Source organism: Schistocerca piceifrons, chromosome X, assembly GCF_021461385.2.
Source record: "Schistocerca piceifrons isolate TAMUIC-IGC-003096 chromosome X, iqSchPice1.1, whole genome shotgun sequence".
NCBI lineage: Eukaryota > Metazoa > Arthropoda > Insecta > Orthoptera > Acrididae > Schistocerca > Schistocerca piceifrons.
Window position 1 is genome coordinate 856060313 of NC_060149.1, and position 20572 is coordinate 856080884.

A 20572-nucleotide genomic window follows, 5' to 3' on the forward strand; every position below is an offset into this window, starting at 1 on the left:
GCCTTACATTCCATCATGAGAAGTGCCTTGATATTAATACGTAAATACAGTCCTTGGAAAACTTCAAGATAGATTTTTTCTGAAAATTTGAAGTAAACTTTGGGAACAATGTGTGTCTCGCCACTTTTTAACGGCTTTCCATGAGCGTGTTTCACCACGGTGCAGGGGGTAGCGTCAGCCATTTTCACAATACGTATCAACAACGCGACAATCAGAGCGAAACAGTACAGAGGCTGCAAGTATACACGATTTTTGAAATAAAAACTACATAGCTAAACTATGATTAACCCGTAACTGGTGATACGGCTCTAAATGGCTCTGAGCACTATGGGACTTAACATCTGGGGTCATCAGTCCCCTAGAACAGAACTACTTAAACCTAACTAACCTAAGGACATCACACACATACATGCCCAAGGCAGGATTCGAACCTGCGAACGTAGCAGTCGCGCGGTTCCAGACTGAAGCGCCTAGAACCACTCGGCCACAACGGCAGGCTAAGGAAGGTGATATGGTCGGCGCCTTTAGAAACCTACAAACCTGCGCTAAGCAGATGTGCCCAGCCACTAATGTGGTTTGGCAACTCTCAGTATGTTAGTTGCTCTTCGAACGCGTTAGCGACCCAATTAAGAAAGGTGAGTGGTTGCGTATTATAATGAGTTTTATGGCGCCTGAGATATTGTCATCCCCACCTCATCGATTGTGAAAGTATTTATCTTGAAGAATCCTCTTAATGATTCGAAACTTATGGCTGATTTGAGGGGTATTATTAGAGGAGGCTACCCAGTGTTAGTGGAGAGGGTCAATGCGCAAGTGCCGGCCGGAGTGGCCGTGCGGTTCTAGGCGCTACAGTCTGGAGCCGAGCGACCGCTCCGGTCGCAGGTTCGAATCCTGCCTCGGGCATGGATGTGTGTGATGTCCTTAGGTTAGTTAGGTTTAATTAGTTCTAAGTTCTAGGCGACTGATAACTTCAGAAGTTAAGTCGCATAGTGCTCAGAGCCATTTGAACCAATGCCCAACTTCATGGTGAAGAGAGTGAATTCAGTGATTTCAGAAATGAAACGAGAGTATCGTGGTATCTGACTTTGAAAGTGACCACAAGATTACATACGAACAAAGTTTATCTGACGATGAAGAGGATACTTCTCAACGGATACCTGAGCCTGGTACGTATCCCACCTTCAACCAGGGCTATTCTCCATTACCTAACTGTCATGTCTCCTCCAGGTGCAGATTGTGAAGAACCTGACCTAAAAGGGTGAAAGGACCGCCCAATAGCTACTTGAGAAGAATAGATTCAAATGGCGCCCTGGACACACCACTGAAAGTATTCGCAGAAGATCTCATAAATCAATAACGCTTCTTCCAGAGATTATAGGCCCTGCAAGGCAGCTCGGGCAACACTATACACCAAAATCAGCATTGGAAGTGCTCTTCACTGAACAAATGATAAAAGAAGTAATACTTAGAAACTTTCAGCTTTTAGAAGTTTGCTGGTGAAAACAGAGCTGATTACAGAGATGAGACCTTCGATGAATTGAAGGCTTTTTATGGGCTTTGGATGTTTTCTGCTGTGTTTAAATCTAAGATGCTCTGTTCTCCACAGATGGAAAAGAAAGGGACATCTCTCGGAGCGTATATTTGTTCTCACAGTGTGCCTTCAATTTGACACCGCAGTTGACAGAAGGAAAGAAAAAAGACTGATCGAACAGCTCCAGTTTCCTGGTGATTCGAAAGTTTCGTAGAAAAGTGCCAGAACTGTTATTCAGTCGTAGAGTATACATGCGTCAATGAGATGCTGGTGGGATTCAGAGACAGCGCAGGTTTAAAATGTACATACTCAACAAATCCTGGAAGTACGAGGTTTGGAATTTTATCCAGCACATTGGCGCACAGACTTGTGGTCAGAAACTTTACACCATCTCCTCTGCTTTCCTTGCCGGACAAATACCAGCTTATCAACCTGTCGAAAGCCACCGCACAGGCGTGCGTCAGTGATATCGGCTGCGGAGGTGGGTTAAATTCACTCTTTATTCAGTATAAACTCAAAAATAAAACCAGTTTCCATTACAGCGTGTAGTTAGAATCGGACAGGCACAGCCTGAATCCACTTCTCACCGTTATACGTGTAGGTATATCGCAAATCAAACTGATACTGTCTCATGTCGCGGTTGATAAGCACAAGTAGACATGACAAGTACGTTACATTTTGGAGCGTGCGTAACAGCGCTTACAAGTGAAATCCATGTCTCTCCTATCACCTGATGCTGTGATACACTGAAATGGTACACTGAAGAAGTACACAGTGACTAGGTACCCATACGAAAAATAGTTCCTAGGCGAGAATTTAAGCGTGATCTATTACATAAGGAAGAGCAGCACTACCCCCCCCTCCCATACCCCACCTGTAATGCGTAGTACAGTGTTTTTCTTCATTATCGAACCTACCTAAAATGTATATTCAGCGGATAACCATCAGTTTCTTTTGTATCACCCATAAAATTTAGTTCCTGTAGCGTGAGACCTCTCAAATCAGATACACTCATTTTTTTGTCCAAAATGACAATTTTGGAGTTTCGCATACCCTAGAAAAATTTCAGCGAATGCCCGTGCTAAGCCGTAGAAGACACGTACACTTAGGTTATAAAAATGTTTCGAAGTACAAGATTAGTATCAAGGTTCGTAAGAAAGTCACGAAAGACAGTCATCTCCTTCTTTCACACAGCTATTATTTTGCACCAGATAAGTCGCTGCTACATGGTTCACAGTTGCGGGGTGGTTGAATGTTGCTGCTGACTGAACGCCAGGCATTTCCTTTGGCTAATTTCCACACCGTTCTGACTAATTACGCGGCACCTTGCGTGTGGGCAACAGAAATAATTCTTTCATCAGAGTTACTTTATGTCATTCCACTGCGAGAAACATCAAATTTTAGCGAGCTGGATTACACGCCAAAGATAATCACGTTCCAAATTCTGGAATCGTATTGGTGATGTTGTGGTGTGGTGTGTCAGGGGCACGATTCCAATGCGTGACGCCACAGTTATACCAACGAAAGGACGACGCGCAATTGAGTCCATGTCAGGGGAAGACGTGATCCTGCAGCAAAAGAAGCATCGGCGAGGCGACGCGTCCCTGGGGAGCCATCGAGCCGAGTTGTAACAGAGTCCAGTCTCGCCGAGGTCGGGCAGCAGCGGCGGCAGCAGCAGCAGCAGCAGCAGGAGTAGGCTACCCGAAGCCACCCACGGGGGCCACTCCATTCGGTCTGACCCTTCTCGTACTGCGGTGGCGGGCGATGCAGTGTGGCACAGCACGGCAGCGGATGTGCGTCACCACATCTAGCGTAGTGTCTGGATTTCCTGTTAACTTCCTTGTCAGACTCTCGGAGAAACGAGCAGATGCGGTTTCAGTGTGTTTCTGAAATAACTATTTTACACTCTAGAGACAGAAAGCCGAAGGCGTAAAGCAGTCCGGAGCAAATAACCTTTAATGAGTTGTCTGTCGCCTCTGATATCATAATGTTTTTTAATCGATTCTTACACACAGTTATCGGCCATGTACTGTCGAAAAGTATGCCTGTGGACTGAGTGTTCAGATGCGCAAAACAGAATTTTTTTCCCAAAACCACATTGCCCCTGAAGTTTCGCGATTTTCTGCTACTCGTCGATGAAAGAAGCCTTTTCTCTTTTCATGAATTTCTATTTGCATTTGTTGCAGCAACAGTCATTCACCATTCCTGTTACTAAAAAATAAATGTGTAAAAGCAGGACCAATATGTGTGTTTTCTTGTCTGCTGCAAGAGACAGATCAGGTTGTAAATACCCTAGAAATACTAAAGAAATACAGTTCTTTTGTAAATGTAAACATAAAATTTGTCTGTTCTACAGCATTAATTCATACAATGAAAGGTGTTTCAACTTAAAAGGCCATCTTATGTCAATAGCTTACTATAATCATCAAAAAGGATACAATACCGATGACCTACGAAAAAGATGTTACACATATACAGCGTGTAGCAAGAACAGAATAAACCTCATCTTTGACAATCCAATAACAATATATCTTCTTCTGCACTTCTTCTCTTCTCTTCTGACTGTAACTTCGTTCTGGGTGTTTCACTGTCCATTCTTCCTCTTGGCTCGTGAAACATGAGCTGAACTGGGGTTCTTTCTACACTCATTCACTTTAGGTGGCATTTCCGTAATGTTCTATTTTCTTCAATATTTTCGTTAATACTATAACTATCTGATTCGTAACGTCCTCATTACTTACATAAGCTCCATTGGTAACGCCTCTGAACTTCCTGAAAAATCTCATTTCTGCTACTTGACGTTTACTTTTTTCACGTTGTTAGATATCCATGATTCATTTTCATATAGCAATGCGGGTGTAGCCATGGCTTTACAAAATTTTAATTTTGTTTCCGTCTGTACTTTGTTTTGGAACATGTTTTTATGATTGCACATATTGATTTATACTTTTAATCTTATTGAAAGGGTACAGTACTACCCAAAATTGAAAAGATTTGCCTCATTGGGTACAGTAATACCCGTTGTATAATAACATACTTCGTTGTCCTTGTCGGAACAGCGGTTTTATGATAACATAATTTTATTCAATACACTGAAACCGAATACTGATGTAGAAAAGGACAATTTGTATATTTAATTATTCATATGTGCACTTTCTTCAAAAATAGATTCCTATATCCAGCTTTGTGATGTTTGAGAAATGAATGAATGGTTTGTTGTCTGCTGACCACAGATAGTGAATGTAGAATTTGTAATTATCTTTGAGACAGTCCTGTGGTCACCTTTGGTAGAACCAAAGAAAGGAAGTATTCCAGAGCACTAGAGGGCCTGGAGTGTGGCTGACCAAGACGCTAATAGGATCCTCCCCCACTTCTGAGCAAGCGTGGGATGGCCTGGTGAACGGCCATTGACACTCTGTAGCTGATTCCTGGAGTTGAAACACCTATTTTCAGTGTGCTCCGTGAAACTAAAGAATATTGGAATGGTATGTATGTAGAATATTTAAGAGTAGCTAGAAATAATGATTTCACTTTTCAGAATATCGACGAGAACAAAACTTTTGGTGGGAGATTCATGTAAAGGTAGGCAGGTAAAACTCATGGGGAACTCAGAATTCTTTGGTAGTGACTAACGGTCACAATGAAAACAGGTGTGGTAAATTTAAGCTGAGATACTTACGTGTGGTAATTTTAATCTGAGATACTTGCGTGTGTAAATGTATGCTGAGAATATTTAAGAATTGCGTGTGTAGGATTTGAATTAGGAACAAGCACTTTCACATGGTGAGTACTGACTTTTTCTCAATCTGACCAAGAGACAATGGTGAACAGAAGTGATTGTGTAACCTTTCAGTTGAGGATCCGTGTGTGAGATAATTAAGTAATCATGATACCAAAATTACTGTTATTGATCGCATTCGTGTGAAGCAAGTTAGAAATTTTGATACTCTGAGAGAGAAAAGGTGAGTTAGCCATTTACCCAGCAACACAATGAGGGTTACATTGCAGTGGAAGATTAGCATAAATCCTCTAAAGTGTGTGGTAAGTCCGTAGGAAGCTTTACGTGTGAAATTTAATACGAAGGTCTGCGACTTGTTAATCTGGGTTGTTGTGGGGAAGATATGGTACGTACTGCCTAAAGTCGATTGTTCCGTTTTGTTTTACATGTTTTATCTGTGTTATTTGAATGAAAAACGTTAAGAGACCATAGGATATTGAAATGCGTACGTAATATCATGCCCACTGGGCAGAGATTTCCTTGTATTGGAGGAAATGTTGTATCGTTACGGTGGTAGAATCTCAGAAAATAAAAGAGGAGATATGAAACAAAATGGTTGTCATGATCATTCAGTAGCGGGTAGCCATTCTGTTCAAACATTTTTGCCATAAGCTCCCTATTACTAGCAAAGCCAAGCTCGGATTAAACTGAATGCAATAGAATTGAAATGTGGTCTTGCCAAGGTGGAGTGAGTCCATCGGTTGTCATGATCATTCAGCAGCGGGCAGCCATTCTGTTCAAACATTTTCGCCATAAGCTCCCTATTACTAGCAAAGCCAAGCTCGGATTAAACTGAATGCAATAGAATTGAAATGTGGTCTTGCCAAGGTGGAGTGAGTCCATCGGAAATGTTTACAAAAAGTGCCATATATAAAACTTATTAGTCAGATGTGTTTAAATATGTTGCGTTGAGATAATTAAAAATAAATTATAGCAAAACAGTTGGGCGATAGAGCTTTCTATCGATGAACAGTAGCAGTGATTACGGTAAGTCATATCAACATTTCCGATGCACAAATATTAAAAGCACTCGCTTGGCAGGCCACACGTCTAGTAGGCCTGACTGCTAGATGCAACAGGTGGGAGAGTTGCGACCGGAAAAGATAACGGTAGCAACCTCTCATTATTTTCTATATCCTTGTCCATATTGTTGCTTATATCGCATCCTAAGAAACTGAAGCTGGAAACCTGCTCGAGTGGGGTATTTTCTGTTACTATCTTTGAGGTGGTGTAGTATTTCTCATTATGAATTATGATTTTATTTTTCTTTGATATTATACGTATGAAGATTACAGTCCCTTTTCTCCATTTCATATAATTTATACGCTGCTTTTTGTAGCTCACCTTAACTTTCTTCCAAAGTAATTACATTATCTGCATATATAATTACATTAGAATATTATTTCTATTATTCTATGTACCTTGATTTCCCTTCATGTCACATTTCTTAATAAAATCATTTATATAAACATTAAATAAAGTCAGTGACAAGCTACTGCCCGCTTTAACTCCCTGTTTGGCAGTGTTTTCTGCAGTTTTGTCATAGTCAAGCTCTAATATTAGTTTTTGGGTCGTTTTTAGAGCTTTCTATGGCTCCAGTAAGATGTATGGAATATCCAGCTTTAGTCATTATGTACAAGAGATTTCTTCTGTTCACAGTGCCAAAAGCTCTTTCGAAGACAAAGCTGCATGCGCTTCATTTGCAATTGTGATTAATAATCGTACAAAAACCAAAAAGAAGCTTTTCTATTAGAAAATGAAAGAGGATTCCGAAAGGGCCGTTAATACAGTAATAATACATTTATCATAAAAAGTACACAACTGGCCATTAAAATTGCTACACCACGAAGATGACGTGCTACAGACGCGAAATTTAACCGACAGGAAGAAGATGCTGTGATATGCAAATAATTAGCTTTTCAAAGCATTCACACAAGGTTGGCGCCGGTGGTAACACCTACAACGTGCTGACATGAGGAAAGTTTCCAACCGATTTCCCATACACAAACAGCAGTTGACCAGCGTTGTCTGATAAAACATTGTTGTGAAGCCTCGTGTAAGGAGGAGAAATGCGTACTATCACGTTTCCGACTTTGATAAAGGTCGGATTGTAGCCTATCGCGATTGCGGTCTATCGTATCGCGACATTGCTGCTCGCGTTGGTCGAGATCCAATGACTGTTAGCAGAATATGGAATCGGTGGGTTCAGGAGGGTAATACGGAACGCCGTGCTTGATCCCAACGGCCTCGTCTCACTAGCAGTCGAGGTGACAGGCATCTTATCGGCATGGCTGTACCGGATCGTGCAGCCACGTCTCGATCCCTGAGTCAACAGATGGGAACGTTTGCATGACAACAACCATCTGCACGAACAGCTCGACGACGTTTGCAGCAGCATGGACTATCAGCTCGGAGACCATGGCTGTGGTTACACTTGATGCTGCATCACAGACAGGACCGCCTGAGATGGTGTACTCAATGACGAACCTGGGTGCACGAATGGCAAAATGTCATTTTTTCGAATGAATCCAGGTTCTGTTTACAGCATCATGATGGTCGCATCCGTGTTTAGCGACATCGCGGTGAACGCACATTGGAAGCGTGTATACGTCATCGCCATACTGGCGTATCACTCGGCGTGATGGTATGGGGTGCCATTGGTTACACGTGTCGGTCACCCCTTGTTCGCACTGACGGCACTTTGAACAGTGGACGTTATATTTCACATGTGTTACGACCCGTGGCTCTACCCTTCATTCGATCCCTGCAAATCCCTGCATTTCAGCAGGATAATGCACGACCGCATGTTGCAGGTCCTGTACGGGCCTTTATGGATGCAGAAAATGTTCGACTGCTTCCATGGCCAGCACATTCTCGAGATCTCTCACCAATTGAAAACGTCTGGTCAACGGTGGCCGAGCAACTGGCTCGTCACAATACGCAAGTCACTACTCTTGATGAACTGTGGTATCGTGTTGAAACTGCATGGCAGCTGTACCTGTACACGCCATCCAAGCTCTGTTTGACTCAATGCCCAGGCGTATCAAGGCCGTTATTACGGCCAGAGGTGGTTGTTCTGGGTACTGATTTCTCAGGATCTATGCACCCAAATTGCGTGAAAATGTAATCACATGTCAGTTCCAGTATAATACATTTGTCCAATGAATACCCGTTTATCATCTGCATTTCATCTTGGTGTAGCAATTTTAATGTCCAGTAGTGTATGTTATACAAGCAGTCAGAACTCAGTTTAGAGATACATAATGTAACCCAAGTACATAAGCTAAACAGTAAGTAAACGTAAAGTGTCTTAGCAGAATACGTCAGAACAAAACGTTAACAGAGGATTATTTCTCTTTTTTGTGAGGGGGTGTGGGAAAGAACATTACCAACAACAAGATTTCAGTTCATGGCTGTAATAAGCAGTATTTACATAAATCTGCCGTTTGTGATAACAAGCATTCCAAACGTAAAGATAACAAAAATACAAAACAAATTGAAAAAAAAATTAAAAAATGTGAAACTTACATGTATCTGCCGTTTGGGTTAACAAACGTTCTGAAACGCTTTCGCAGCTTCAGGCTGTCCTGAGTACCAGCTGGGGAGTCTCCTCTGGGGACCAACTTTCAAGAATTCTGAAGAGTTTGCTACTGCAGAGAGCATTTCCCCTTATCTCATGGTCAAGGGACAGTTGTCAGGGGGGCCGGTCCGCACGCCTTGTAAGCAGGGTGCCACTGTGGCTACCCAGGAAGATGCTTTTCACGGAATATGGCTTCGCGTTTCCACAATACTGCCACGGCAGTGTGGTACAAAGGAATCACTGGAAATTGCAGTGAACCTGCGAGTTTCTTCACGATCTGTTGTATTCACCCAGTTGCCCCCTGCAGCGCCTCATGGTCACGGGCTAGACACAGTGCATAAAAAGAGCAGACTGCGGACGGCCGACTTATCAGTTAGGATGCCAGGTGCGTGACAGCGTGAAAGATGCGGAATATTGGGACCGTTTTTTGAAGGAGCGCCGCCGCGTCTGTTTGGCAGGAGGACACGGAGGTTGTTGATTGGTTCAAATGGCTCTAAGCACTATGGGACTTAACATCTCAGGTCATCAGTCCCCTAGAACTGTGAACTACTTAAACCTAACTAACCTAAGGACATCACACACATCCATGCCCAAGGCAGGATTCGAACCTGCGACCGTAGCGGTCGCGCGGTTCCAGACTGAAGCGCCTAGAACCGCTCGGCCACATCGGCCGGCGGAGGTTGTTGAGCCGGCTCCTGTCGTAGATAGTGCGAGACACTGTGACTGGTTGTAGTCCGGGATAACAGAGTGGCAACCAGGGCACCCTTTTTCAAAAAAATCGAAGCCTTAGTTTACTCGCATTTGTCGGAGCTGCAACACTTTGCAAGAGGGGGACTCACTATCAGAGTCTTAGAAGTTTTGTTCAAAAAATGTTCAAATGTGTGTGAAATCTTATGGGACTTACATGCTAAGGTCATCAGTACCTAAGCTTATGCACTACTTAACCTAAATTATCCTAAGGACAAACACACACACCCATGCCCCGGAAGGACTCGAACCTCCGCCGGGACCAGCCGCACAGTCCATGCAGCGCCTTAGACCGTTAGCAGTTTTGTTCAAGCTTGCCAAATTCAGAGATTGGCTGGCAGATTGCCCAAGTTTTCGGAAGAGGGAGGTTAAGTTTGTTACGCACTATCCCATTAGGAGTTCGTACAACAATCTTGAGGACTGGCTCATAAATCAACATGGGTGGATGGGGAGGGGGGAGTACTTACCTTTGGGAGCCGAAACTTTTCGGAGCTGTTTCGAAGCGAACCACATTTTTTAGGTTCTAGTAATTAACATCAATATAGAAACACTAATTAAAAAATAACGTTATTAAACTGTTTTATTATACAAGTTGGAAGTTACATTTGAGATGTTCTTATTCGAGTGTTTACTTTTGCTGTCAACTGTTTTAAATCCGGCTGACAAATGGTGAGCGGAGTTTGTACTTCACTTAAATGTTCATCACACGGAACAGATCTGTATTTATATTTGATAAACTTGGGCGTTGATTACAGTGATTCAGACATATAAGGAATTCCAAAAATAGATATCAATCTCTTGACACCCTCTCTTGTTAGTGCATATTTTTCTTCTGTAACCATCTTTAAAATTCAAAGTTGAACGATTGCTACATTTCAGACGCTTTAGTCCTTCGCCCTCTTGAAGTTACAGTAGCCCCAACTGTACACCTGCTGAATCCTTCATAAATGGCGGTGAAACGGCACAACTATGTTCCACAACATCAAGAAGGAAGGAATTTTCCTACAATGAAAACGAAGGATTAAATGCCCTAAAATTATTAAACCTGACAATTATTTCTTCAGCAAAGGCAGTTATTCGACTTAAATAATCTAGTATTTGCGCCTGAAGTAAAGGAAGGCTTTCAGTAATTTTCACCATACCTATGAGATGAATAAACAATTTTTTCAAGGTCTTTCTGACAGAGTCTTAATTTGTTATGAAGGCTGAACACAGAGAGCTAAATCTGAGACAAGTTCATCTCTTCTTCGTAATTATGTGTTTAACGTTTTTAAATGCTCAACAACATGTGTAAAAAAATGACATGTCAAACAGCCACTGTAGCTCATCATTGCAGAAATTGTTTGGTTTGATCCAGTAAGTGGAAAATCTGCCTAGAACATTATCTATTGATGGTCATCACACTAAACAGTATCAAAGTATAACAACAGTAAGGTCTTCATTGTCGATTTAGTCTATGGAGCATTTGAACCATCAGTATGTTTTGGCAACTGAGCAAATGTAGCTCACAATTAACATTTCACTAAAACACAATCAAGGGCTTCTTTATTGTCTCAACCTCCAGAAGTATCCTTCACTGTAACAAGATCTAAGAGCTCTTCCACCACGTCCAAATCACTCGATACAAATCTTAGAAATACGGCAAGCTGCTCTTTATCTTGGATATCTGTAGATACAACCGAGGCCAGACTCATTGCTGATCAGTCACTTATATTGTTTTGCAAGTCACTTGCAATATCACCGAGCGAGGTGGCGCAGTGGTTAGCACACTGGACTCGCATTCGGGAGGACGACGGTTCAATCCCGTCTCCGGCCAACCTGATTTAGGTTTTCCGTGATTTCCCTAAATCGTTTCAGGCAAATGCCGGGATGGTTCCTTTGAAAGGGCACGGCCGATTTCCGTCCCAATCCTTCCCTAACCCGAGCTTGCGCTCCGTCTCTAATGACCTCGTTGTCGACGGGACGTTAAACACTAACCACCACCACCACCACTTGCAATATCATCACTAACAGCAGGAACGTGCCTCTCCATTGCATGTCTAGAAGAGAGTGTTTGGTCAACTAGTTTTGTAGTTTCTTATTTTAGGGGTCTAAAATAGAAACAAGTTGGCAATATGGCAATATTAACTCTTAAAAACTCTCCCTCTTTCTAAGGTTTCTTTCAGTTTATAAAATTAAAAGTCAGGACAAAGCCAGCTTCGTTGTTAAACCTGCTTCCCTTGTAAACGTGGTCGTAACACTGCTCTGCCTCTGAAATTTTTCCTTTAATGACTCTGTTTTACTTTGCTTAAGCGAGAACAAAGAGGGAAGGGTTTCCTGGAACCACTGTGGTTACTGTCTCGATGGCATTTGAGATTACTGGTCTTGTACCGAGGCTATGTCATTTGAAACAAAAGACACTATGTTTTACCGTTCCTCTCTATATAAAGGAATTGCTCCACCCACTCTAATAAACTCTGTTCTCTTCTCCGTATTTACGCTTCTTAGGTAATATTGTAACTCTTAGAACACCATCGGTATTCAGAGGTTTACTAAAACAGTGTCAGTGCACGGTGAAAAGTAACCACGGTATTGACTACGAATGTGACCGACTGCTGACTGCCGCACCTCGATCTGTGCTGCTACATGGCCGGCGCTCTGGGCGCAGCATTGTCAAATCGACGACAAGGCTGCAGAATTGCAACTTTGAGCAAAGAGTTCTTTAAGCCGTGTCCACCCCCGCCGCGCCGAGCTATGCGAAAAAAGAGCTTCGGCGCAGCGCGGCGCATCAGGTGTGAACGGCAAACCGCGCCGCTCTGTGCAACAATTAGTAAGTTCCACGCAGTGTCGGTACAGGAAAGGAAATTGTTTCGTTCGTGCGCGCCACTGTTTGGACGGAGTTAATTGTTTACACTGTAACACTGCTGTGTCCTTACGAATACTCTGCTCCAACCCGCACTGCTCTGCGCCGTTAAGCGCTGCTCTTCGCCGCGCGTTTGTTCGCGACGCGTAACGTCCAGCTTGGACGGGGCTTTATATATTTTGATGCTTTATATATTTTTATACTTTCTTTCTTTATGTAATTTATTTCCAGAGGAGCACTACACGAGCCGCATTCGGCTCGAGAGCCTCGTTGTGGCCACCCCTGTTTTTGGCGCCTCCTCTATGAGCGAGCGTCACTCTTGGTCATCCCACTGACGTCCCTGCTGAATGTCATTCCTAGCCACTGTGCCGGAGGCATTCCTTTGTGGTACCACTTCTGAGGTGTTTCGACTTTAACTTCAGCCTCTGCAGTTACTTAGGGTGTAATCCATTTCCTCGTACAGCAGAACGATGGTAGATCACGCTGCAGTTGCTACCGTGGGTTGATAGTGCTAAGCCAGGATTAGGCGCAGTTGTTCTAAATGAAGGGATCTTGTCACGAGTTACGTTACGTTCGTCGGTTCGCTCGTGACTTAAGTATCTGGGGTTCCTGCATATGTTTTCATTTTCCCTATTAGGATCGATGCAATTTAATTTTTTCCGGTAGAACGCGAGTTCCAAATGCTTCTCTTATACTTCGCGCAGAATCTCCTCCTGATCTTCTAATCAATAAGTGTTGGTCTAAGCGGACCCATCTTTAATTTTGATAGTTAAATGAGCCGCTTAATTCCTCTGATTATTACCGATTTGAACAATTGTCACAACCACAACTTTTTGTCAGTACCATTAATTTCCCAATCGTTTCCTTTGTACACAGTTTGTCGTGGAAAGGGAGGGGGGGGGGGGGAAGGGTTGGGAGAGAGGGATCTGCATATCGAGAGACTTTACTCAATAAAGATCACAGCACAGTTTCCATTTAGCAATAGCCCAGTGGCGTCTCGAATTCCCAAGCTCGACTGCAGTCGGTTTATTGTAATATTGGTGACTGAATTTATTTCCGTTTCTTTTCTTCTCCTCTTCTCTTTCATCAACTTTCTGGTCCACTGAATGCAAAACAACTTTACTGTTCATCCCTGTACATGCAACACCATATTTTAACACGTATGAGCGTTTGCATAGTTTACTAAGTGTCTCATATTCTTTCAGTGTTATATATTTATGGCTAGTTCGTGGAGGACTGTTACAGAGGCTATCGGTGGACATACGTATTCAGCCACCTGTGGACGTTCTATCTTGTTAACAGGTTTGCGGTTTGCAAGGCTATCATCAAGCAACAATGACCTACGTTAATCGAAGTCGTGTGGAAGCTGCCGAAGTTTGGCAAAAATAACGGGAGTAAGGAAGGCAGGAAGAATAATGCTTAGTTTCCCTCTGATAATGAGGCCGTTAGAGCTAAAGCTCGGACTGAGGGGATAATATGGATGTAAATCAGCTGTGTCTCTTCCAAAGGAAACATTACGCCGTGTGGCTACAGGTTCTTTAGGGAAACCCTGGGAAACCTGAGTTTCGGGAATCGGACAGTGGCTGAGCCTCTTATCTCCCAAGTGTGCGATCTCGCTGGGTGAGACAGAAATTACTTACGCAAGAACTGTTGTAGGTGTCACAGACTACAGAATGGGTTTGGCAGTACCACTGTGATATTTCGAGAAACATTTAACTTAAGCATTAATAAACCAACATAATCTATTTTCCATACGCTGAATACATTTTCCTGTGTAGTGATTATACTGAAGGTAACATTTTCCTCTGCGAAGTTTGCAACACGTCTTTCATAAGTAATATGGTCATGTAGACTCCTGATACAAGTACCAGTAACGAGAGCACGGTCGTCAACAAAGACTAACACTTCACACTGGAAGCCATATATTAGGCACAGAGGGGAGAGCGATTGACAGACGTTTTCTGCCGCTTTCCTTAGTAGGTGCGAAACTTCGTCAGCATCCCTCATATTCATGTCCATTGTGCGACACACACAAAGACACTCTGCCCCTGGCGTTGGGCTCTATTCTTCAGATGTTATTTGACTGTGGGGGCCTGCTGTTTGTTATCAACAAATGTTTCCTCCGTTCCCCCTCGACCCTTCACTCCTTGTTATCAAACCAGCAACTGGGCTGAATCGTCTAGGTAAAGTAGAGGTTTGGAAGACGACCTCACCTATCTCACCTGTTGGATTTAGCGACACAAAAGAATCCTTTTAAGGTTTTTCGTCGAATACTGGCCAGCGTCTCCCAGAAAACACTGCAAGATTCCTGACGTGCCCTTGATTCGTCGGTGCTTTAGTTTCCGCTTAGGGCGGCCTGTGTAGTCTGTATTTGCGTCCCTGCCCATCAGGACGTCTTTTGCGTAGCCTTACTGGAACTACAACGATATCTAGTGTTGTTGCATCTCAGTTTTATTTTCCGTCTCCAGCGTAGCAAGATTCATATCCACGAATATTATTTTAAATATATTCTCATCTACGATGTGTAAAGATATAATCTACTCTTTGTGCTTTCAATTGTCTCCCTCTTATGATGGTTCAAATGGCTCTGAGCACTGTGGGACTAAATATCTGTGGGCATCAGTCCCCTAGAACTTAGAACTACTTAAACCTAACCAACCTAAGGACATCACACACATCAATGCCCGAGGCAGGATTCGAACCTGCGACCGTAGCGGTCACGCGGTTCCAGACTGAAGCGCCTAGAACCGCATGGCCACACCGGCTAGCCCCTCTTATGAAGACAGAGACTACACCAAAGAAAGTTCAAGTCCATCAGGTCAAATAATTAGACGCTATTGCAATAGCTCCGAAGTTAATTATTATCCGCCATTACAAACGGCACATACTGTTATAACCCTACATCTACTACTGTAATTTAGTATGCTTTTACCTAAAAAACAGGAAAACCTGCTTCTATGTTGTCACGTATACTATACCGCAACCGAACAAATAGTCCCGTTACGGGGAAAGCCACGTATGACCCTCTAACTAAAATTTAGTTTAGTTTCCAACGAAAGTACTCTATGGGAGGATGGTCCTGTTAATAGGAGAAGCTAATCAATAGAGTTACCCTTTTTACGGGATTTGGCCGTGTGATGTGTCTAATGGATAAGTAAATCAGACTATTCAATTCTTTTCCTAAGATTTTACTCAGTAGTTAAAAACAAACGCAGCATGAATAATACTATACTGAAGTTAGAACAACTCATTTCCAAATTCATTTAGTGGTTTAAAACATGTACTAATGGTCGCCAGCCTATCCAGGCAATGAAACAGTGAAGTATTGGAAAAGCAGAAGTATGAATTTAGTCTACTTCCTTCCTACTGTTTAATTTGGTTCTTCAAATTAAATATCACACCACGTTAACAATGTTGGTGCAGTCACTGGAATTTCTTTTTGACTACTACACCCTTATATATCACGTTTTTTAAAGAGATAGAGCCCAGTAGATAAGGAAGCTAGAAAAATTTGGCCAGAGGGGATCTATAGAAAAGTATTTTCTATAATAGAAAACTCAAATACTAAAATACTTAGATACTGAAGCACATACTTTTTATCCTGAACATTTCACTTCAAGAAATCCTCTTTCTCACTGGAATTTACTGTTAAAAGCTATAATTCTTTGAACAAACTCTGTATTGTCAGTCACCAGATTCTAGTAACTTGGCTACACTCTGACTGAATTTTACTTAAGCAAACTTTTACTATAATACTTTGGAATTGTTAAGAACCCAAAAAAAATTAAATGGTGCCTCTTTATATTAACTTGGCACTTCGTAAGTCTGTAAAATAGGATACTCGGATTCATCAATCACCAAGAAGGAACCCTACATAGGTGTATGATTAGGATGAAATAACGGGGTGAACCACTTTCTTTAAAGTTCAAGAATGATTATTAAAACACAGTTTAAATTAATGGTTCACGCTGTACAAAAGTAAATCTACTTTAAAAACACTCTTATCTGTAGCTGTAGGCTTGGGTGTGGCAAAAAGTTATGGCGGCTACGCTACCCACAGTACGGCCTGCGAGTTTGTTGCTGTATGGGCTCAATTTCTCTTCTTGGCGTCGGTCAATTCTACATGCAATAGCCCAACAACTCGCAGCTATGCCGGAATCCGTTTTCAGTCTCCATCCAAGGCATTTTGTGTGAATTTGCAGGCAAAGTTTCTCCTGCTCCACAAAGGTGTTGCCTCAATCACTGCTGCCTACAGACTTCCCGCACTTGTTCTAGGTAGCGCGTCAATTCGCCCTTACCACCTTTTCCACTCACCAGAGTCACTTTAGATTCAAGCAAAAGCACACTGGCTTTTACATAACACCTATTTCTTATATTGTTGCTAAGCGTGACCATTTATTCAACTTTCAAATTTACATTAAAATGAACAATTTATACACACAAATAATTTTCAAATACCAAAGGTCATCAGAAAATTATTTAACATAATACACAATTTACATAGGTTTTTACTTATCTTACTCACATAAAATGCAAAGAACTCTAATTTCCTGTATAGTACACTTTTCTTTACATATACATTTACATATACATATATCAATGTGCAAAAATTGTAAAGCAAAATAATTACGTAAATTTAAACGAGTCATAAACAAATATTGTTATACCGTATCATACTAAGTGACGAAATTAAATGAAATAATCCTACGTAAAAGCGTATGAAGGGCGCGTGTTTGGAGCATTATCAGACTTTTATGCTCGAAGCAAAATAAACAGCAAAGGTAAAGAAAATTCAACTTCTGTGTTGTTAACGAAACTATATTTATATGTTCGCAGAGCATGACAAGTAAAATAAACTGTTTTATAAGATTCCCTCGCCCATGAAAAGAGGCGACAAGTTGAATAACTTTTCTTCTTTTTCGGAAGTTTCCCCCTAGGAGTTAGCCGTTTTCGACCTCCGCGGGTCTCTTTCGTTTCCAGTCATTCGGTCCTATATTTGCGTGTTCCATTGTTTTCTGCGTGTATTTTTCCAGCTTAAGCGTTACCCTTACTCTCCTTTTTTTGGGCACCTCTTAGTTACACATTTTTCTTGGCTACCCATGATTGGGCATTATCTGTAACTACCACTGAAGCGCATCTTTAAGGTTTTTCAGCGTATATTCCATATCCTCTTTATCTTGACAAAATATTGCTTGGTCATTCGCAAATAACAGACAGAGAAAGGTATCGTCACCAGTTTTTATTTCCTTGCCTGAGCATTTCTTGTACCAGCCATTCAATGTCAGTTCGAAATAAGTGATAAACAAAATAGGTGACATTCTACAACCTTGTTTTATACCTTTGTCAACGAAAATACTTCAGGTGTATTTGTTTCTCAATTTAACAAATGCTCTTGTGTTCTTGTGTACCTTTTACCCAAAGTATGCCCGCATTGATACATGTATAAAACGTTCTAGGAAGTTCCATTATCCCACAAATAAACAAGTCCCAGAAATGGAAGATGCTAAAAGACGAACATGTATGGGAGGTGTGCCTCGAATCGACAAGCTCCACGTACAAGACAGCAATTATAGCCGCTAAGCTAAGGCGTATGACGCAGAGAACTCAGCAGTATGTGTCCTTCAAGTGTTCGCCACCTTGCCTCCGTCTTTAACGGCAATGGCTATGTATAATCTGACAATAACAATTTAAGCTGAAAACACGATAAATAAATATTGCGGAACATACACAGTTTGTGTTTTGATTCGGAGAAATGAAACTCTTCTACAAAGCAACGACTGAAGGAGTAATCAAAATATACAATGATCACCATCGTGGTGGTTCATAGCCTGTCCCGTCAATTTCTGTAGTCCCCTGCTTGCAGCCTACAGACATAGTCCCATGGCGTCCTGAACTTCCGCACACCAATTTCGAATAGGCCATTCTGTTTATGATTCCTTCCTGTGGGTGCCTATTCTGTTATTCTCTTGGGCCAGCCATGTAAATGTATTCTACTTTGTGGGCAAAATAAAAGAGGCCTGTAAGATATTTCATGCGCCTTAAGATAGGCAACCCAACTTACATCAGAACTTGAGATGACGTAGGGTTGGCTATCTTAATAGGCACGAAATATTTTGCTGGACCACTTTAATTTCGCCCGCCCTGTAACAAAGCGGCAAAATCACCTGAGCCGTTTTCTTTCGACTGTCTCTTTAATATAATTTCCAGTCCCTATTTTCACGTTTATATCTTCATTCCTCATCCGCTGTCTTCTTCTTGCTCCGCAACAGCGTCTCTAAAAAGCCGTTTTCATTGCTCTCCTTGAAGCGGAGCCAGAGGTTCCTTCATTGCCTAAACTCTCTCTTGAGACATATTTATTCAATACCCAATAACTAAACTTAGAAATGGGACAAGACAGGTGTTTTATTTGATAAATTGCACATTGTGTCACACTTCCTACTCCTTTCTGCTATATTTGTATGTATGTGTGCATGAGAATGAATGAAATGGGCTATAGAAAGGTGTAGGTTGGTCCAAAGATAGTAGGAAGCAGCAGTAGGCTTCCCACAGAAGAAATTAGCAAGGTTCAGAGCAGGGTGGCTGGAAAGACCCGGAAAAGATCAGATCTGTGGAGTGTAGAGGGCGCAGGCTGGTCCATCAGCCAATGAGTGTAAAGGATTTGAAAAAAGAGGCGTTGAGTCTGGCCATTACTCGCCAACGACAGCCCACCGGAGTGAGTGGCTGTCGCGTGTGATATCTGCGACCCTAGCCTAGATAACCATATCGACAGTTCCAAAAAGATCACACTCCGTGAGGACCTCTCCTTGTTAGAAACGGTCGAAATTAATTTCTCTGACTGACCACCAGAATTCTTAGAAGGAAAATTAGAGAATTGAAAAAAAATGTTAAATTCGGGGCTAGTGGTACAGGATTTGCCTCGTCGTAGAAAACATTACTAGCGTCGTTTGAGATACTGAATTTGATAGCGTAGTCAAAAAACCTTCACACTATAGAGGAAACACTCGTGAAACCTTGTGTAACGTAAACCGTCGAAGAAATCTTATCGTTAAAAGCCGAAATGAAAAATATAAGAAATACCTCTAACAAACAAGACTGTAGAAGCTCGAATTGAACTAATGTCAAATAATATCGAGGAGCAGCAACTAGTTTCAAGTGTTAAAAAATCTCCAGGCATCGCTATGCTGTGTGATGAACCGACTGAAATTTCTCATCATTGTCAGTTACTCGTGTTTGGCCGCTTTTTAGACGACGGCAACATTAACAGAGAAGAATTACTGATTTCGCGGGACCTGCAAACGACATAAAAAAGCCATGAACGTCATGAAGATAATAAAAGAATCTTTTCAGAAACGTAATCTTATGTGGAAAAAGCTCATCTAGCTTTGTACGGATGGCGCTCCAGTTATGTTAGTATCTAGCGGCATCCTAGTGACATTAACGGAACAGAAGAATGCTTCGGCATTAACAACGCATTGTATCGTACATTGCCAGGCGTTCACTTCCAAGACCGTTCCTCAATAATACAGTGCAGTTGTCTGTAAATGTGGTAAATGATATCAAGAGCAGCGCGTTGTATTCACGCCTTTTACCGAGCGAGGTGGGACAGTTGTTAGCACATTCGACTCACATTCGGGAGGACGACGGTTCCAGCTGTCCTGACTAAGGTTTCCCGTGATTTCCCTAAAACGCTTTAGACAAATGCGGAGATGGTTCCTTTGAAAGGGCACGGCCGACATCCTTCCCTAATCCGATCAGACCGATGACCTCGCTGTTTGGTCTCTTCTATCAAATCAACAATACACGCCTTTTTAAAACCAATGGACTCGGACCATGAGAATCTTCTCCCTCACACAGAAGTTCGTTAACTGTCGAAAGTTAATATGCTGGGAAAGGACGCGATTAGTATAAACATATAAGAAAACATCAAGACTCACGTGCAAATGCTGGGTGATGAATTCAGTCATTACTTTCCAGAATATAACCAAACAGAAGCTAAAGTTGACCAACAATTGATTCGTAACCTTTTAAGCACTATTGCTGGAAAAGTTGTAGAAGAAATTCAGGAAGAGCTCATTCAATTCCATAATGATAGAA